The sequence below is a fragment of the Ictidomys tridecemlineatus genome, chromosome 7, assembly GCF_052094955.1.
Source record: "Ictidomys tridecemlineatus isolate mIctTri1 chromosome 7, mIctTri1.hap1, whole genome shotgun sequence".
NCBI lineage: Eukaryota > Metazoa > Chordata > Mammalia > Rodentia > Sciuridae > Ictidomys > Ictidomys tridecemlineatus.
This window is the reverse complement of record NC_135483.1, coordinates 168,838,895-168,860,356: the sequence shown is the minus strand read 5'-3', so window position 1 is coordinate 168,860,356 and position 21,462 is coordinate 168,838,895. Positions and strand designations below refer to the sequence as shown.

The 21,462-nt window shown below is 33.7% G+C and overlaps 1 protein-coding gene across 2 annotated transcripts in view; it reads right to left on the bottom strand.

Moving 5' to 3' along the window:
* Pard3b (par-3 family cell polarity regulator beta) overlaps window positions 1–21,462 on the bottom strand; it is a 978,588-nt gene that overhangs the window by 725,510 nt on the left and 231,616 nt on the right. The window lies entirely within an intron of this gene.

Genomic DNA, 21,462 nt, shown 5'->3' with positions numbered 1-21,462 from the left:
TTTTTTTAAAAATTTTCTGAGTAAAAATTAACATATGAGATTAATCACTAGAAAATCCAGTGAGCCTATTATAATAACATGAATCCAAAGATATGAAAAGAAAACTTTCAAGTTAGCAAAGCAAAATGAGATAAATCATCTTAAGTTTTAAATGTTTTCATACATATATGTGGAAATAGGTTGAATAATTTAAAAAGCATGTTGTTATTTCCAAGGGAAAGTTGACACTATCTATTTCTATTTTAACAAAGTTTTTGAAACACTACGAGTATAATAGCTAAATTTTTAACATGGCATTGGAAGAGTAACAATATCTGAATATCTTTTACATGTAAATTTTTGTAGTAGTCTTAGGAATGTAAAGATAAGACTTCATTTCATCCTGAGGAGTTCACAGGCCAATGAAATGTGACCTCCATATATGGAATTAAACCAAGTTTACACCAACTTGACACATTAGAATCTTTGCCTCCACCAAAGTGCTGGAGAGGTACAGTGGCTATAATTGGATTTATCCTCAATCAATAGTTCACACTGAATATTAAGTCCCAAAGAAGACCAATATTTCTGCTCCATTACAAGCACCCAAAGGAGAACAGAACTGTTTATTCAGAGCCTGCAAGAGCAAGTTATCATCATATGTGTTTGGCAGATTCTCAAAGGGAGTAGAAAAGGTTTGTAGAGGGGGAAAAAAAAAAACTTCCTGTGTATTCTAATTGATGGTTATTGGCATTATAAAGCTGGAGCCAGAATAACTGGATGTGAGGCATTCAATTTTATTGGTTTGGGGAGCATCTTTGATTCTCTCTGTTTGGTCCTAAATTAGGAAGGAAAGAAGAGAGGGAGGGAGAGGAGAACTCTTGTTCCAGTCCTAACTGTGCTAGGCCATTGTTAGGCCGTTGCCAACGAATCAGAGTTCTATTGACATATATGAACCTGCCATTATCTGTTTGTATAGTCAGTCTGTCAATCATGACAGCAATTGGTTTGCTCTCCGGTTCTCTTACTCATCACAGATTAACTGTAATTTGCTTCAGGGAGAGATGTACATCTCCAGGAAAACAAAGTGTGACTCTCTGGAGGGAGCAATGGTGGAAGTGAGGAAGAGAGGCAAATTTGGCACACCACAGGGCAGTTCTGTTGACAGGTACTAGACTGCAGCAGTAGGAACTGTGCTTGCAGAATTTGGGATCAAGTGTATTTATGCCTTAGAGGTGAAGTTTTGTCATAGCAGACTTTATTTGTAGGAGGTTAATCAATCAATAATGTGTCTAGGTTACAACTTTGCTAACTCTTTTGGTGAAATGATGGCAGAAATATTTCTGATGAGTACCAAGCAGAGAAAACTGTTCTTAACTGAGAATCTAGAGTTGGAGAGTAACAAAAACCTGCAAATCAAGCATCAATTGTAGGAAAAATCCTAAATTCCATGCTTCCTTATGATTTCCTGGCAATTGTTGTCTGAAATTACTATGAACTTCAATGGAATATTTGAAAAAAAAAACTGTGACTCCAACTCATACTATGCCAGAATCAAAAGTTGAATGCAGAAATGTGCAGTGTCTCAATATTACAGGCTTTAGAAATAGAAAACATTATATATATATATATATATATATATATATATATATATATATATATATATATATATAAACAATAAGTGACCATCCAACATGTTGCTAAACATTGTGCCATGACTTATAACCTTTATCTTTGCTCTTATCCTTTGTAGGCCCAAGAATACTTTATGCTGATAATCAGTTACTTAAAATGAGAGCACAAGATTATGAGTCATTATAACGAATTTGCAAAGGACATATTATTCTGTAGCCTAATGATAGATTCTACTATATATAAAACTACAGAAAAAAAAACATGTAAAAATATGAACCTGATGTGTGTCCCAAACTTTGAACTCTGGAAAACTGTTATACCTTAAGAAGATGAGGATCACAGAAGACAGTGGAGGAAGCTAAGGGAAGAATTCATTAATATGAAGCTAACCAAAAATTTTAACTTAAACATGAAGAAAGCTAATATTTGCAGAGAAATAAGCAGCTCCATTGAGGCACAGTGATTGTCTGAAAGGGCTAACCTAGTGCTTAAATATTTTGTCCTCAATCAAAGGACACATTACACAGCATGGGACAGATATAACGAGCCTAACTCTGTTTACTCAATGCCATCAATGTGGGTGTTGCATTCAACCCGAAATAACTTGGAAACAAGTTGTGCCATGATTTAAGAAAGAAACTTTTTACATAAATATAAAATGAATTGAAGGGAATGTATTATCTGATGTGAACTTTAAAGCCCATTTGCATGGTGCTTATATTTTGTTTCACCAAAACTAATAAGTGCTAGTTTAAAGAGTTCCCGTACACTCCACTTTCCCCTGTTAACTTCTTGCATTAGTATGGTACAGTTGTCACAGTTAATGTAGGAATACTGATCCTATTAACTAAATCCCATACTTCCTTCATATCTCCTTAGTTTTTAACTTAATGTCCTATTTCTGATTCAGAGTGCCATCTTCTCTTATGACCTTGACTATTTCAGGAGCACTAGTCAGGCATTTTATAGAAAATCCTTTATTTTGGGATTGCCTGAAGTTTTTCTTTCATGATCAAGCAGGGTTTATGAATTTGAGGAAGGAAGATCACTGCAGTAAAGTGCTGTTCCTATCACATCATACAAAGGTTTGTACCATCAATGTGATTTATTACTACTACACCTCACCATGACCTTGATCACCTGCCCCCCACCACGTGTACTTGTAATATTATGGAGTTTTTACTGGATTAAAAAGCTTTACTTTCTTCCTGGCAGTACGAGATGCCCAGGCTCATCCCAGTGCTACCTGTTTCAGGCCCGAAATTAGTCATTACTCCTATAAGTTCCTATTTCTTTATTAGAATATGGAATTAGAAACTATCATTTGATGGCATTGGTATAACCAACTGGGATGCTATTGTTTCTAGGTGCTCTTAGTTTTCAGAGCTAGTAAAAATATATGTGTACAGTAGCAAATACATAAATATACAAATATATTGCTATACACAATTTAACATATTTAAATATTGTATTTATAGATATGTATGTGTGTATATTATGTTTATCCACTATACCTCTATTAACCCAAATATTATAGCATACTGATGTCTGTAGCCCTAACCTATTACCACAAGAATCATTTTAGCCTCTCCACTTGTGTGTCTATAATGTCTCATTTTAGGTTATATACTAACTTATACCCTAAAATGCATTTTATCATTTTTATCCTATGAGAAGATTTAAGATAAAAGTGATCTTTCAATTGACAGTTCAGGCCACATAAATAATATACAGGTTCTATCAAGTATTCATAACAGGAGATATGATCAAGAATTTCCTTTATCATTATGAATATCACTTAGCCTCTGTTAGCACAAGCATGGGTCTTAGCTGAGGCTGAAATGTTCAAGCTTCACTTGATATTTCTCTTGGGCAACTTATAATTGGATGTCACACCTATTAACTCAACTTCATTCTGATAATTATTTAATACTTTCCCTCATATTTTTTTACAACTGCATTTTGAATAGCACTAATGTATGCAATGATAACATTTTGAGACATGCGAACTGCTTAAAATTGTAATTACTGTATGATCATCCCACAGGAATCACTGAAACTACACTAACATATTTCAGATCAATAAAAAATCAGGACATCACTGCATTCCAGATATCTAAAAGGCTCAATGTTTCTATATACTTTATTTTTAAAATGGTTTGCATTAATGCACACCTAATATTCTCAAAATGAAAAATTGGCATGAATAATTAATATCTACTTTCATTTGTACTTATTAAACCAACATTTCCACATACTCCTGTGAGAACTGAGGATTATAGGTAAACAATATATAAGATTCTTAAGGCTCTACATTTCTTATATGAAAGCCAGACCATAAATTCAATTCCTTTTACTTCATACTCTCTACTGAGGAAAACGCTACTAGTTAATTCTCCTAACTCTATTTTTTATTTCTATAATTACTTGTAAGCCTCTGCGAAATAAGTTATTCCATGATCTATTCAAGAGTTTGTTGAGTGCTAAAGAGTCACATCTATCCAGCAGAATTATTCTTAGCAGTTTATGTCATTAGGATACAACTATATTGATAAATAAGTAGAAACAATTTTTGAGTACATCTTTATAAGCCAATTTCTCACTTTTAAAAAATAAAGCCTATTATTTATTTCTTCATTCATTTCAGTGCTGAGGATTAAACCAAGGGTCTTTTGCATACTAAGCATGTGTTCTGCCACTGAGCTATGCCCCTAGCCCCCAAACAGATTTTAACTCCAGCCAAGATGAAGTTTCAAGGAACACATATTTAATCTGTTTGCCTGGAGCAATTAAAGAAAACACAGATAAAATACCCTAAACAAAAATTTGAATGATACTCATCAGAAAACAAAGGATAATGACCCCGGAGACATAAGAAACAAACAAAGTTAGCCCTGTAATTGCTCAGACTGTGGAGTTTCCAGCCTACAGATCAGGAAGAGGAAAGCAAAGTGAAACTCAACAAATTTATTTTAAGTCAAGAGATGAATCTGAGCATCTGAAGAATCCAAGACAGGCAGGAAGAGGAAAGGGCTGCACAAAGAACCAACATCAAACATTTGTAGAGTGTGGGGCGTCCCTTACATATTCACCTGAAGATTATTGAGCAAATATCTACTAGGCGACCACCCTTTTAGCAACTGCTTGCACACATAACCAAAGATAGTGTTTCTTCCCAATAGGTGACTAAAAAGCTCAAGATTCATGGAGAACTGGGCAGAGGACAGACAAGGATCATGGTTCAGTAGTGGGGAATAATTTGTTTGCAACTGAGCATCCCAATTAACACCCCTTAAGTCAAGATCTGAAGGAAGTAAGCTGTTTCTGAGAAATTTAAGTGTGTCACAGAACAATGACACAGAATATTTACAGGAACAAAAACCATATCCAATACCAATATAGAAAAAGTAGCAACAAATGACATCCAATAAAAGAATCACCAGACACATCCAAAATCTTGAAAATATGACATAATAAGGAGATTTAGAAAAGCAATCTAAAGTGAACCAAAACTGACAAGAAAATTAGAATTAACAATTGAGGATATTAAAACAGATATTATAGCTATCAAAAACTCAAGTATAGACATGTAATATATAGAAATAAAAAAAAACTGCTAGAAATAAAACTACAATGTGTTAGATGAAAAGCGACTGGGTGGAATGAACAGATTAGACACTGCCAAAAGAGAAAAAGAAAAAGAAAAGTAAACCAGGACACAGCAACAGAAACTTCACAAGAGAAAAAGAGAGTAATAAATAATGTCAAAAATCTGAACATAGAATCTATAAGCTATGTAACAACTTCAAGCAGCCTTGTGTACATTTAATTTATCTAAAAAACCAGGGGAAGGCTGGAGATGGAACAGTGGTAGAACACTTGTCCAGCGTACACAAGATCCAGGGTTTGATCCCTAGCAAGACAGACACACACATACAGACACACACAAACACACACACACACACACACAAACATACACATACACACTTAATCTAAAGGAAGTCAGATAAATGGAACCCAAATAAAAAGATGACAGTTATGAATCTACCCTATCAATAACCACATTAAATGCAAATGATCTAATACCCCAGTTATAAAGCAGGTACTGTCAAACTGGATTTAATAATTAAAGCCCAGGTATATGCTCCCTAATGAAACTCACATCAAATATAAATACATAGACAGGTTAAAAGAAAAAGATGGGAAAATAATTGCCATTCAAACCCTAATCAAATGACAGCTGAAATGACTACATTAAATCTGACAAAATGAATTTCAAAGCAGAACATTATGAATAATAATAAAAGATGATTTCATAACAATAAAATGTCAAATTGTCAACTGGACATAAACCTTCTAAATATCCATGTACCTACTAACATGGAGCCTTTACAATTAATCATGTAATTACTTGAAAACCTGATAATTAGAAGAAAAGATGAACAAATTTCTAATTAGTTTTTAATTATAATATCTCAATATTTGATATAACAATAGAAAATAATTTAAAAACCTATTTTTTTCTGATAATAATCTGAAAATATTCTCAATCAATTTAATCTAAGTGACATCTACAGAACAATTTATTAAATAATATCAAAATACATGTAAGTCTCAATAAGTTGAAGAGAATCCAAGTCATACAAAGTATGTTCTGTGACAAGAACATAAATGAATTAGAGATCAATTATAAATGATCTCCAGAAAATTTGTAAAGTTATGGAAAATGACATACATCTAAACAATGCACGGTCAAAGAAGAAGCCAAAAAGGAAATTAGGAAGTACTTTGAACTGAGTAAAAATTAAAGTATCAGGGGCTGGGGTTGTGGCTCAGCAGTAGAGCACTCGCCTAGCACATGCAAGGCCCTGGGTTTGATACTCAGCACCACATAAAAATAAATAAAGGTATTGTGTCCAACTACAACTAACAAATTTTTGTTTATTTTAAGTATGAAAACCAACAAGTGATATGAAAGATCTATATAATAAAAACAAAAGAGCTCTATTCTCATGTTCCTGGGGTAACAATTTGCTCCTATGCTATAGGCTCTCTCTTCACCTTAATTATTGTTTCTTTTATTGAGAAGAAGCTTTTTAGTTTGAATACATCCCATTTATTGATTCTTGATTTTATTTCTTGTGCTTTAGGAGTCTTGTTAGGGAAGTTGGGGCCAAATCCAACTTAAAGATTTGGGCCTACTTTTTCTTCTATTAGCTGCAGGATCTCTGGTCTAATTCCTAGGTCCTTGATCCACTTTGAGTTGAGTTTTCTGAATGGTGAGAGATAGAGGTTTAATTTCCTTTTGCTATATTGGTATTTCCAGTTTTCCCAGCGCCATTTGTTGTGGAGGCTATCCTTTTTCCAATGTATATTTTTAGTGCCTTTGTCTAGTATGAAATAACTGTATTTATGTGGGTTTGTCTCTTGACTTCTATTCTGTACCATTAGTCTACAAAGAACTAAAAAAAAAAAAAAACCCACAAAAACAAAAAAAATTAATACCAAAAAAAAAAAAACAACCCAATCAATCAATGGGCTAAGTAACTGAATAGATATTTCTTAGAATATATACATGTGATCAACAAGTATATGAAAAAGTGTTCAACATCTTTAGTAATTAGAGAAGTGGAAATCAAGATTTCATTCTTGATTCTCTAAGATTTATCTCACTCCAATCAGAATGTCATTTATCAACAAATAAAGCAATAATAAGTGTTGGGGAGGATGTGAGGAAAATGGTCCACTTATACATTTCTGGTGGGACTACAAATTGGTGTATCCTCTCTGGAAAGCAGTGTGAAGAATTTCTCAGGAAACTTAGAATGGAACCATCATTTGACCTATCCCACTCATTGGTCTAATCCCAAAGGACTTAAAATTAGCATACTATAGTGACATAGCCATATCAATGTTTATAGCAGCTAAATTCACAATAGGTAAACTGTGGACCCAACTTGGATGCCCATCAATAAAGAAACTGTGAGATATATATATATATATATATACACACCCACACATATACACACACACACACACATACACACACATATATATGTGTGTATATAAATACACACACACATAAATACACACACACATACACACACACATATATACACACACACACATACACACACACTCTGAGATATATATACACACACATACACATACACACACTAGAATATTATTCAACATTAAAAGAGAACAAAATTATGGCATTTGCAGGTAAATGAATGAAGCTGGAGAATATAATGCTAAGCGAAGTAAGCCAATACCCCCAAACTAAAGGGCAAATATTTTCTCTGATTAGTGAATGCTGAATTATGACTGGGGGGCAGGGCATGGGAAGAATGGAGGAACTTTGGATTGGACAAAGGGGAGGGTGGGGAGGAATTATGAGAGTAGGAAAGATGGTGGAATGTGATGGTCACCATTACCCTATGTACATGTATAATTGTACAAATGGTGTGCCTCTACACCACATACAACCAGAGAATTGAAATACTGTGCTCCATTTGTGTACAATGATTGAAATGTAATCTACTGTCATGTATAACTCAGTAGAACAAATAAAAAATGAATTAATTAAGTTTTAAAAAACAGAGTTTTCTGAGAGAATTAAAGTAGAATTAAATAAATGAAAAGATACACCTTCTTCATGAGTTGGAAAACAATATTTTTAAGATTAAACTTTTCTCTAAGTTGGGCTATGTATTCAAATGATTCCAAATTTCTAGCAGTTTCTGTTGGATAAATAATGAGCCAATCCAATGAAATACAAAGGAACTATAATATCAAAACCAATTTTTAAAAATGGTGCCACAGCATAGGAAGGATGATCTCTTGAAGTCATGTTAAAAATTAAATATCCATGCACACAAAAATGAACTTATCTTGCCCTTACACAAAAACTAATTCAAACAATTTACTGACTTAACTATAAAACCCAAAACTATAAAACTTCTAGAAGAAAACAGGGGAGATGGTGTTTATAATCCTCAGACAGGGTAAAGGTTTCTTAAATATGAACCAAAAGTATGTGATTCAAGGAATAAATTGAACTTCATAAAAATTGAAACTTTCATGAAAAGATAAACCACAGCCTCTAGTTTTATCAAATAAGATAGCCAATAATGACTGACTTGTACCCAGCATATATAAATAACCATAAAACTCTGTAATAATCAGCCCATATAAATAAATGGGGAAAATTTTTAAATAGACTCTTCACCAAAGAGGACACATGAATGGTAAAATAAGTACATGAAAAGATGTTCAACATCTTTTTTTCAGTCATTAAGGAAATATAAATTATAACCCATATCTGTTAAAAATCACTAAACTTAAAATACTAGCCATACTAAATATTGGTGATGATGAAGAGCAAATGGAAATCTAATACAATACTGGTGGAGTGTAAAATTGCAGAACAACTTCTGGAAACATTCTGATAGTTTAAATATACAGTTTTGATATGATCCAGCCATTCCATTTTAGATATTTAAATAAAAACATTTATATATAAATATTTAGAACAGGTTTATCTGTAATAGTCAAAATCTGGAAACAACCCAAATGTCCAACAATAGGTGAGCAAACAAACTGTGGTATATCCATAAATGAATACTACTCAGCAGTAAAAGTTAACATGCATGTGCACCACCACCTCAGTAAATCCAAAAGTAATTATACTGAGTGAATGAAGCCAAACCCCAAAGAGTACATGCTATGTGCTCCCATGTATATAAAAATTTTGAATATCAAAACTAATATATAGGAATAAAGCTAGGACAGGAGTGCTGAGGAGAATGAATGATTATCAAACAGCTAACGGAAACATTAAGGAAAATTGTAACAGTTATTAATCTTGATTCTGATGGTAATTTCATCAGTATAGACAAATGTCAAAAAAAAAAAAAAAAAAAGCAAAGAAAGAAAAAGAAAAGCCGAAAACAAAAACACTCCAACAAAACCAGTATTGCCAAGTCAAATATTCCCCAAATGGCCAGCGGGTACCATAATAGAACTAGTGTAGAGGGAGGAGAGACTTAAACAACATTAGTTTTTGTTTAAGTGAAGATAGTTTGAGGCTGGAACAAGATTTCATCACCTGCTGTGGTTTCGGGATTGAGCTCCACTGCAGACTCCAGGTATGCACACCCGATGTTGGCAAGGACGCTGCCTCAGGTTTGCACTACACCGTTTCCGTCTTCACCAGATGTATCATGTTCCCATGTCAGGAGTTAGTAATCTAAAGCACATTTTATGTGGTTTACCAGAAATTTAATAATATGTTTTTGAGTTATGGTAAACAAAATGTTTACCAGATTAACTGATTTGGGGTGTACTTTGTGATAGCTTTACAAACATAATTAAGTACAAATGATTTTTAAAATCCTGAAGGAAAAGGAGTAAAAGGAAAAGCATGGGAAACAGTATCACAGCAGAGTTGGAGGTTTTCAATAGAATGCCTAGACAGAAAAAAAGAAAAGTAACTGTAAATATGAAAAATAATTTTTTAAAAAAGTAAACACATTTGGAACAACATCTATTCATGTAGGGAAAAGCATAAAGGAAGAACCAGAACGAAGATGTATATTTGCAATAATTTGAGACAACAATTTTAATTCATAAGATTGATTTCAGGGACTACTTAAGGGGGAAAGCACGAAGAAAACCTCATTTGATGTAGAAAGGAAGTATGGGGTCATCCAGTCTGTTTGGGGTAGAAAAACAGACCTTCTTTAGCTGCTTAGATCTTATTATTCTAGAGACTATAGACTCTGATCTCATCCCACCCAACCTCTTCATTTCAGTGATAATTCCCAGTATCCTATAATTAGGGACCTAGACAACTCCTAAGGATCTCACTCAGCATCACATTCCACCGTGTCAAGGGACTCAGTTATCTAAAAATCTACAAACCAACTAATATTTCTGTTGTTTGCCATAAGCATTGGATGAGGTACTAAAGGAGATGGGAGGTAGGATAAAAAAAATTTTAATCACTATGGTAGAGGCTTCATAAACCAGTAGGAGTAAGTTGTAGTATATAAAGGGAATAAAACAGGCCATTGATGCTAACTAAGTATTTCAAAACATTCTAGAATAACAAGAAACACAAAAATTTCAATTTCCCCCCACTCCAAGTCACCAAGGGCATTGCGAGGCACAGGGGGAGCTCTATGACTACCAACACAAAGCACTAAGGAGTTACTAAGGGACACACAACCCTGCAAAACGGGTGTTGAAACAGGTGGTTTAAGTGTCAGATATTACAATGGGGATAAAACTGGAAACCACTTTCAGTATAAATAAAACGTGTAAAGACAAACACAAAGAGAAATGTAATTCCACAAGAAAGAAATTTTAGGAGTCAGGCTTAATAAATTTCTTATAGAATAGACTGAAGATAACTTCAATATCTTTGAATGTGACAGTATCTCCCAAGAAAATTATATTACTTTTCCAGTGGCCTCCATAGCCCTATATGTCACCTAAAGAAAGAAGTATGGCTTCAAGTTACATAGAGTATTTCTCTTATCTCAATGAGCCAATGTTGTTGTTCTAAAAACTTCTTCTATGGTGTAAACACAGATTTGGCAATGAATTCATTTCTAAAAATTGGGAAATTTATTATGCCTCATATGCTGGTATGAAATACATTCACTTCACAAGTAAGTAAATACAGGTGCAAATTTCAGTGAAATGGTGATGCCTGTCCATAAGTCAACCATTTTTAATGTACTTAGCTTGTCCAAAGCTTTCTTCTTTGTACCACTTTTGATATAATTTTTCAGTAAGTCACTATTATTCACAGGTGTACTTTTCTGATAAAATATTTATCTTAATCATTTTCCTTTATGAGACTAGCATGATAGAGTAACAAAACAAGCAAGGAAAATAAGACAGACATTTAGCTCCTCATGGTATAAAATGGTTTTTGAATTGATTACATTTTCTTTCAGGTAATAGGCTTGTTCATCAATGAAGTACGAGAATTTAGTTCAGTAATCTATTAAAATACGAAACAGAATGGAATATTACATCTGGACTCTAGTATCAAAAGCATTTAAATTGAAAAAAAAGTTGTCTCATATCTCATATGCTGTAACTCTTTGTAAGTTGTTATTTGCTAATGACATACATGCTATTTTATTTTCCTGTGACAGCTTCGAATTCTATGGTATAAAGTTTTTAATCTAATGAACTTAAATCTGAGTATTAAAGAACAATGCAAATGTATCTAAATATAGCGTCAGAGGCACATAGCTATGCAAATCCTGGTACCAGGATTTGAGTACATTCTAAGAAGTCACTGGAAACCACCAAACCAACTACATAGCATACATACTCCCTCCCCCCCCCCACACACACACATCATTCAAGAATGGGACAGTTAGGACATCCTAACCTTCATAAGGACTGTGTGACATGTCATGCAATGAATCTTAATTTTGTTGGGGTGCTGTTTGCCTAGTTAGGCTCATGCTGCCTACATGTCTGAATTTTGGCAACTGGGATAAAGAAGTCACAACAGCTCAGTTTTTACCAGGCACTCCATTCCATCTGAATGGTCTAGGTTGAAATGCTCAGAGGAGGAAGCAGTCGCTAAGCTGGTTAAGCTTTGAAACTACTACTTCTTAGTCCCTTAGTTTTAGGGATAGTCATTTGCCTTTCTGTGGCCCATGTGCTGGAAGGCAATGACCTTTCTGGCTGGGACTTTTTCCAAGCTGGACCAGTGTTCTCACCACAGTGGTGATGGGAGGACTATCACCTTTCGCCACACAGTATCTGTTCTCATCTCTGACACTTGTCTTGTGTGCACAGTGCTGTACACAAGGTAACAATAGTTCTGAATACTCCTTCAGTCATGTCAGGATATCACACTGAGAGAGAAAGGGGCAAAGAAGAGAACAGTGACTGTGACCAGCAACTGGGATTATAGACAACCGACAGCACTATCGACATGGTATGTATTACATGGAAAGTATTGTTATTACTTTTCCATTAACACCTCTCTGGACTAAAGTGGTTGATTACTTAGGCTCTATTTTCTGTTAAAAGATTTGAATTTTCTTATAAATAATGACATATGCTCAAGAAAGAAAATCAAATCTGTAGAGTGATAAGGAGATAATAATAGTCACACTTGTTAAGAAAGACCTTTTATATTTAACTTTCAATTCCTGATCATCAAGGCAAAAATGGTAGAATGAATCTGTTATATAGGATATTTATCTTAAGGGAGGGAAAAAATGTGCTTTGAAAGAACTGACTTCTTATTAATAAACCCTAAATGTAACCTTCCCATTGTTTATAAGAACTATTAAATGTAAAGTAAGAAAAGCATTCTTAACTGGTGCTTATAATTGTTCTCAGTGAGAGCTAAAATATTAAAATGGTGTTCAGGAAATGCATTTGTAGGCAGGCTCAGTTATTAAATTCAAAAACGACCTAATCATACAAAAGGTTAAAAACTTTTATACAGTGCTTCTCTTGGGAGAAAAGTGTGGGTTTTCACCAAATATTCTTTTTTCATAACAGAGCATAAATTCATAAATAAAGCTGTTCAGTGGCAACTGGTGTCTCGTTGACAACCTTGGCCAACCTGTTGAGTGCCTGTCCTCAGTAAGAGGCAACCCTGCACCTTCTGGTGCAACCAGTGCTAGATGTTCCTCGTATCTGACCTGTTGTCTCATAACTCCAAACCAGCCAGTGCCCCTTGCTCTTTGAAGCTAGCACCTAACATGCTCTTCCTGTGTGCAGTAGTGAAGGAATGCCTTCAAGTCACCAAAATCAATCTGTTTATTCAAAAATTGAATGAAAACTGGGCAGAGCTTACCAAAATACTTTAATCTACCAGAGTCATTACTGGACTAATCAGAATGGAAAGGAACATCTTCTCCTAACCTAAGTTTACACAAATATGAACAGGTAACTCAGTCAATGTTTAATGTTTACATTTTTGAATATTTCTATCCCCTTTCCATGACTAGTACTATCTCTTAGATTTTAAGTTTCCAGGGGAAATAATCAATCATGTTTAACTCCCTTTATGCAGAACCAGACATGTTGTCAAACTTAAGCAGCTTATTAAAATATTTTATATTAATGATAGGAACAGTAAATCATCTAGTGGGAGTAAACTGCAGCATGTTCAAAGAGAATAATAATCAAAAATAAATAAAATTTTAAAAAGTGACAGGTATGATGGGACTCAGTGTCATGATCCATTTCCAGTATGTACTAAAATTGGCATGTTCCAGATCAGCAGACTTAGTTTTTAGGTATTTTGTGAACCAGTTGATAAAAAGTAGCTGTTATTAAATATTTAATTGTTTAAAATCACTATTAAATTTATTATTAAATACCATAAGAACTGAAACTCATCACTTCCTAATAATATGACCACATTTTTATCATTATCTATGCTTACGATTATTTACATCCATTGTTATCTATATGACCATATAGTGGCACGCTACTATGCATCTTTAACCAATCTTCAGCTCAGTAACATCATACTGCCAGGTTGAAATTGTCAATATCAAGAGTATTTTCACCATGGTAATTAGAAAATGCAAAATGTCAATCCCACTGCACCTCCATTTGTCACTAAAAGCCTGCTGTTAAACCAGCACCAGCACACTGCTGCAGAAACTTGAGCAAAATGAACTAAGCACCACTATGTGCACAATGGCATAGAGGACAGGTGTTAATTTTGTTAAAAAATTGCAAATATCAATGTAAAGAAGTAATTGTATGATACTTCAAAGAAAAATGAACAATAGTAACAATTCATCTTCATCATATGAAATTTATACAGATTTAAGTTTTCATATCAAAGACTGACAAAATCTTGCATAAGATAGCTACACCATTCAGAAAAATAGAGCCGTGACGCTTTGAGTATTAACAACAAAATTTATGAAAACCCAATGTTTTAATTTATCTCTACTAATCACATATAACTACAATAATTTGAGCTTCTTTCAATCTCTCCCAGCTTCAAATATGTCCTATCACTTTGGAACATACCCATATTGATATCACAAAATTTCAGGGGTTCTCCAAAGTTCTTAATACTAAATTTTCAGGAAAATACTATAATTCATAACACTGCATGCAAGTATGTCTGAATATGAGTATATTCAGTGACAGTCAAATGCAGTATCAAAAATTTATTTTGACATATGCAATGATAAAAAGGAGGGAAGTTTTACCAAAAGAGTTCAATGATAAGTAAGAATATAAAAAGACACCAACATATCGAGAACATCTGAACTATACTCTCATTTAAAGGACTACATTTCAGATTTATAATCCTACAAGTATACATATTTGTACCAGCAATGAAAACCAAAACACATGTATGACTAATTAAAGAGTCTATTTGTTTTCGGGAAAAGTTAGGAATCTTTCAAAAATCAAATTAGGTAGCATAAAATGGATAGGTCATTCCCATGACAAAGGAACTAGGGAATAGTATTATGAAATATGAATGAAATATTGTGGATAAATCTGTTTTCATCAAAGGGAAAAGAGAGAAAGATAAAGTGGAGTAGAAAAAGCCTCATATATTTTGCAAATACCAGTCACTGTCAAAATCAGTCTGTACTATTATTGGGGAATTCTTTTGATCACCTCGGATTAAACAAAAATTGGTCTTCCTTTTTCCTTCCTTATTCATGCACATGACAATCAGGGGGATAAAAAGCAACCAAAAGAAATCTAAAAGAATGACAGTGATTCTGCTTGCCACTAGCTGTTTGTGAAGTGCTAAAAGATTCAGATGATGAACGGGTCTATATAAAAAAATTAAAAAATAAAAATAAAAAACCCAACCTTCAAAACCTTATTATTATGTTCACTAACCCAGATTAAGAAAGATGTAGGAGGTAATCAAGCAATTTGTGTACAAGACATCTAAAAGAATTAAAATTAGCGGAAACACACCAGGTTATAAACTCTCTGTATGAGAAACCATAGACCCTTCTAATTGATACTTAAGAAAATCTAGGAATTCATCATAGGACTTACTTTTTATTTTAGGTGGAAAATTGGAGATGCATTTATTCAGTGGTGCTAAGAACAGAAAAATGGATGGTGGTGGACACACACTATATGATTATATGTAGGAAAGTCTTGATTTCTAAGGTTATTTTTCCTTTAGCTTCTCTAGACATTTTTTTTAAATAAGCCTTATTTCAAAAGAAAATACAGGACTTTGTCTCATTTTCTTTATGATATACCACTATGAAAAGAAAGGGTTGCATATTATAGTTCCTTGGTTAATTCAGAACTTGATAAAAAATACAAAAACTCTAGACCCAATGATTTGTTTTAAGATTTCAAGTTTAAAGCCATTATTGCTATATTCTTTAATAAGCAAAAACAGTGAAGTAGGTTCAAAGGAATAATATTTTAAGTACTTTAAGAAAAAAATGTAAGATAGGAGAAATACAATATGTTCTGATATTTGTGCTTTTACCCATAAAGTTCAACACATATCCATAACCAATCAAAAGTCTAATAAATGTATATTTGCTACCAGATTCACTATTCAGAATTTTTCTATTTACCAAATTGGAGAAGTCTTTCTAAATTAGATTTTTAACACCCTTCTGACTTTCATTATCAGATTTCCCAAGGGCATGAGCTCCACAGCACTTTTTGTTAAATGTAAAAGATATAGTCTATTATTCTTTCGGAACCCATATCCCTGTACACATTTTAGTAAATGTAATAAAAAATAAAATTCAGGTATTATAAGGTATCACCAATGATTATTAATATTAAAGAATTTTAACAGCATCCAAGTTCAAAGCTCCTAGTTTTCAACTCCTTAAAGGGCAGTAATGCTGTGGATTAATAACTAAGCAAGTGCATAAATAGGGAAAAATAAGTTAGGATCATAACTAAGCACTTTCATTTTCTATACTGCAATAATATGGGTGCAATAATAGGTATGTAGACAAGATTATGAAATATGAGTGATGAAACTTGCAAAATCTGATTTACTGGTACAACCTTTATTTTAAAAAGAATGAAGCAACTCTACAATAACAATTCAAGGGTTAGTAATCAGAAAACTGGGATCTATAATGACCACTGCATGAACTCACCAACTACATGTGAGTCATTGAAACCGAGTTGAACCTTCTTCAGTTGCAAAGTAAACCTCAATATCCAAGATGGCAAAGATTCATTCCACTTTTAAACTTGTCTTCCTTTTTTTCCTCTCGTTTCATGCATGTGTCCATCATAGGGGGGATAAAAAGCAACCCAAAGAACTCTAAAGAATGTCAGTGATACAGTTTGTAAAGTGCTAAAAGATTTGGGTGATAAATGGATTAAAACAACCTCTAAGCCTTATTAGTATGTTTCATGACTGAGATGAAGAGATGTAGGAGGTAATCAAGCAATTTGTGTACAAAACATTTAAAATACTTAAAAAGTAGCTAACCAATACCAAGTTACAGTTAATTTTAATTCCCCCAAACTCTTTTGATTCTCCAAAACTCATCCTCTGAAGAGCAAAGTAAAAAGTGAGAAATGGCCATTTGTAGTGTGTGCACTGCGGTACCAGCTTCTTGGGAGGTTAAGTCAAGAGGGTCTCTTGAGTTCAAGATTTTTAGAGTAGTCTGGGCATCATAAAGAGAGCCCATGTCAAATAGAGTAGTCTGGACGTCATAAGGAGAGCCCATGTCAAAGAAAAAGAAGAAGAAAAAAAGTTGAAACATAGTTTCTTTCATGAAATACTCAATGTTTTCTTACCATTGTGTAGAATGATTTCTATGAATGGCAGTTTACTCATGAGTATAAATAGAAGAGAATGATAAAATATGGGTAGGACAGTGTCAGCCAGAAATGGTGCTATATAAAATTATATTACAAACCAATACTATAGAAAACGAGGTCTAAACTCTAATGTGAACTGCTGTGATGTTTACTCTAATCAAAGGGAAAATATGAAGTTTTATTTTTGAAGTACTCAATGTCTAGGACAACTCAACTCAGCAGCCATATAAAATGACCACAGAAAAGCCTTTATACAAAGAGCATTTTACTTCCTATTTTCTTTTGGATCTTTTATTATATATATGTCTTGAAAGCTAAGGACAATGGTTTTTTTTATTTTCTAAACACTTCAAGACACTAATACTAAGAAATAAAAAAAAAAAAAAAAAAACCTGAGGCCCTACAGAGACTAAAAACTGGCAGATTCTTGGATAACTTTGCAAACAAGTGACATGAGCTCCATGTTGGAAAACCTATTCAATCACTGGTACGGGTATGCAAACCTTAGTATGCAGAGGACTTCTCAACCCAACATGTCCTTATCTCTTCTCTAAACATTGGCTGCAAATGAAATAATCCCAAGTGCTTGTTTTTATGTAATGACTCAGAGCTGATTGATTTGCAAAAACAAACAAACAAACAAAAAAAATGCAATCTAAAGCAATCTTATTAAATCTTATCATTCTATGGATAGGACACTCATAAAATTGCTCTATTTAAGTTTCAATAAGTGTTATATACATAGGACTATAGGACATAACAGGTTAAGTAACTATGAACCTTTCTGATGATATGTGTAAGGTAAAACTCAAGGCTTCTGAGACCCAAGGCTTCCAAGATGGAGTGGAAAGTTTTATAACAGCAGTACCCTTAAACTTTTTTCTGGCTGCAACTAACTACCTGACATAAGAACAAGCAGAAATATGTAACTTGAAAGATCCAAATGCTCATAAACTCTCTAGTTTTCAAAAATATCAGGAAACTGAAAATTCATCTTTGTCTAGTTGAAGAATCTGTGTAAAAGACTGCAAGAGACCATAAGCTTCTTCTATATGGAGTCCCCAAAATTAACATGGATTTGGAGACGATCATGTTAAGTGAAATAAGCCAATCCCCCAAAACCAAAGGTCACAATGGTTTTTCTGATATGTGAACACAAACACAAAATAAGGTTGGGAGGGGAAGAATAGAAATTCAGTGGATTAGACAAAGGGGAATGAAGGAAAGGGACTAGAGAGAGGAATAGGAAAGACAGTGCAATGAATTTGACCTGACTTTGCTGTGTACATGTATGGATACACCACTGTGAATCTCAACATCATGTACATCCACAAGACTGGGATCCAAATTAGAATTAGCTGTAATCCAAGTTTGTGTAAATATGTCAAAATATACTCTCATGTATAACCAAAAAGAACAAATTAAAAAATAAAAATATATTTAACAATAGAATGTTACAAATCTTAATTGCAGAAAATAACAAAAATAGTCAAATTATAAAAAGCATGACAACTTTTTCTTAAAGTTCTAAAATTAATATTTTATCCATGAGATACATTGGATAACACTTTGCAAACAGGTAACATGAGCTCCATGTCAATTACATGTAATGCATACAGCACCATCAAAAATGCTTCAAATATGCAAAAACACTACAAAAATACAAAATTATTTTAAATATGTTCTCCACATTTAAAAAATATATCTATAATCATTTTGCTATTCCTTCAATTTGTATCATTATTTGTTCATCCTAAGCTCTCCTAATTTTATCTCCATCTTTCCTCAAAATTCTTATGAGATAAATTTAGTGCCTAGACATTTGCCGGTAAATGGTTGGAGTTAGAGAATGTAATGCTAAGTGAAGTAAGCCAATCCCCCAAAAACCAAATGCTGAATGTTTACTCTAATATCAGGATGCTGATTAATATTGGGGGTGAGAGGGAGCATGGGAAGAATAAAGTAAATTTAGATAGAGCAAAGGGGAGGGAGGGTAAGGGAGTGGGCATGGGGGTAGGAAAGATGGTGGAATGAGATGGACATCATTACCCAAAGTACACGTATGAACACACAAATGGTGTGACTCTATATTGTGTACAACCAAAATCATGAAAAATTGTGCTCTATATGTGTAATATGAATTGGATTGCGTTCTGCTGTCATATATAACAAATTAGAATTAAAAAAAAGAAAAGAAAAAAACTTAGTGCATAGAACGTTTAAGTGTTTTGTCCTGGATAATGTGTAAATTAATAGAAGATCTGGGACTAAAGCCAGGATTCCTTGCTGGATGTTCATACACTTTTTTAATCTTAAAGAAATCTTACTAACAAAAATGAAGGGGCATCTAAAAGTTATTAAATGTACTTGATCTAATGTTTAGGGAAATAGTTTGCCTTGATAAAATCATTATACAATGTATGTATGTACTGAAACATCAGATAGTACTCCATAAATTGGTATACTTTTTATGTTATTCATATTATTTAAAATATATATTTAAAATAAAAACATCTGTTCTAATATATAATATCTGTTAAAATATAATTAAAATATCTAATACCTGTTACAACAGAAGAAATCCTATATAACTGAGTAGTTTACACTACCTTTAAATGAACTTTATTCAGATTTTGAGAATTCTATGACAAAATCATTCACAAAGAAACAGGCATCTTGTCATTACCTGCATACAATATGAACTCTAGTCCCTGTCTATAGCATATCCTCTGTCTACAGTCTCTCTGAGGTAATGATGTAAGGCTGCTGAGGAAAATTCTCTCCCATAGATTCTGCTCAAGGGAAGGTCAGTCTGGAGGGTGGTAGCTATTTTCTTGCCAAGTGTCAGCCGGTCTCAGGCACCTTCCGTGGTTAGGGTGCTCACCTTTCTTATGAAACAGGGTCCATTAATACACATGTGTTGTTGTCCAAGTATACCCAGTAATATGCAAGTGGATACTCGGCTGGATACAAGAGATTCCTGTAGTATAAACTTTATAAGTGAAAAATGGCTGCTAGCTGATTTGACACACAAGTCATTCAGAAATTATTATAAGAGCAAGTTTATTTATAAAGCATGTATTAATCACCTAATCTAGATCAGATACTACAGGGAAATACAAAGATGATATAGTGATGCCCCAAGAAGCTAAATCTGAAGATGTTTGATAAATTCAGTTCAATGAGAATGGCAGAGAAGGGGCTCCTACCATGGTCAACAGGAGAGCAAGTGAGTAGAATACCATCATCCATATGTCCAACCCTGTCCATAAATATTCGTGTTGAGGGTCCTCTGCAAAGTTCTTTTCCTTTAAAAGTAACTGAAGAGGGCTGGGTTTGTGGTTCAATGGCAGAGTGCTCGCCTTGCAAGTGGAAGGCACTGGGTTCAATCCTCAGGACCACATAAAAATAAAAATGTTGTGTCCATCTACAAATAAAAATTATATATATATAAAATATATAATATTAATATGTATATAATATTAATTTTATATAATGACCTATAAATATAGTTTCAATTTGAAAAATGGTATATGATAATTTTTACCAATTAAAATAAACTGATGGTCCAAAGTCCTAATACCGGAATATGAACTGGCTACAATAAAAATGAGAAAATGAAGCCAGGCATAGTAGCATACACCTGTAACCTCAGTGACTCAGGAGGCTTAAGCAGGAGGATCACAAGTCCAAAGCCAGCCTCAGCAACTTCACAAGGCCCTGAGCAACTTAGTGAGACTGTTTCAACAACAACAAAGAAAACAGAAAAACTCCTTCACTCATGTAGTCAAGGGACAACAAGGCCTTGCTAGAATCTTGCTAGCACAGATGTGCTAAGGATTATCACGTATCTAGAGAAAACTCAGTAAGGAGTTACAGTTTCCTTCCAGTCTTTCCACCTCTGATGGCCACTGTGGTGAGACTGTGTATGTCACAAACATAAATTCCCAACTGGGCAGGAGCTAGAGCTGCTCTTAATATCTCTGCTCAACACCTAATGACATTTATGAAGAACATTTTCTAAGACACAAGAGACTGGCAAAA